Source organism: Aptenodytes forsteri, unplaced genomic scaffold (genome assembly GCF_000699145.1).
Source record: "Aptenodytes forsteri isolate BGI_AS27 unplaced genomic scaffold, ASM69914v1 Scaffold142, whole genome shotgun sequence".
NCBI lineage: Eukaryota > Metazoa > Chordata > Aves > Sphenisciformes > Spheniscidae > Aptenodytes > Aptenodytes forsteri.
Window position 1 is genome coordinate 26,080 of NW_008794598.1, and position 1,177 is coordinate 27,256.

Below are 1,177 nucleotides of genomic sequence, written 5' to 3' on the forward strand. Positions count from 1 at the left end.
AAAGCATATTCAAGGGCCAGCTTGCTGCTGTGAGGACAGGGTTTGGGGGCAGTCTGTGGCTATGGGACAGACTTCAGCGGAGGTGCTGGGGGCAGCTGCACGGGGTGAGCAGGGCTGGAGGAGCTTTGTTGAGTTGGGAAGGCACCCAGTGCCTTTTCCAGGGGGTGGGAAGGCCTCCAGGTACCCGGGGCGGGGGGGCAGCCATCTCCTGTGCCTCTTCCTGCTTCCTCTCCACCAGCTCTCAGAAAATCCCTGGGAGCTGCCCTGATGGGGCCTGGCTCCAACTGACCGTGAACCTCTCAGTTGGAAACATCCTTGCAGCTTGTCAACATTCTCAGTCAGGCATGCCCCAGCAGCACCATCTCCTGGGGCTGCAGCCCTTTTACACAGAGGGACCATCAGCCTCAGTGGCCCCACCTGGAGCTCCTCCAGCCCCAGCCCACAGCTGCAGCCTGACACCCACTGCGTAACCTGCTCCCCTGGACTGACAGCCCCTCACCAAGTACAAAGGACTACAAATGCAGCCATGAGGGCAAAGGCGACAGCAAGTGTTTTATGCATTAATGTGTATAACTCCTAGGAGTGAGTCTGCTCCAGAGCTCGGTGCCTGTATATTCACCCTTCCCCTGGGACAACTCGGCAGTCATTACTGGAGCAGCAGATACAGAGAATAAAAACACAGCGATGGGGAGCAGGACAGAGGAACAGAAAGAGAAGAATAAAATGAGGGAGAAGGACTGAGAGGCAGAGAAAGAAAGGTACAGGGAGAAGGACAGCGAAATGGAGAAATCAATAAAAAAGAGATGAGGAGCCCTGCAGTGACATGGTGGAAGAAAAACAGGGTCAGGGAGCAGGACAGAAGGAAATAGAAAATGATGAGCAAGGAGCAGAACAGACGGATCGAGAGAGAAATTGCATGAGAATAATAAGGAAGGAGGGAGGGAGAGAAAAAGAGAACAAGCCAGAGAGATTGAGGGGGAAAAAGAGGGAGACAGATCAGGACAAAGAGGTGGAGAAAGAAAAACCAGCGCTGGGCTGCAGGATGAGAAAAAAGGCCAGGGAGCAGGACACAGGGGAATAATGGGGCAGCAAGCTGGACAGGGGGATATAGCGAGAAATGATGGGAGTGGTATGGAGGTGTATGGACAAAAAGTTAGGGGGAGGATGGAGGACTTAG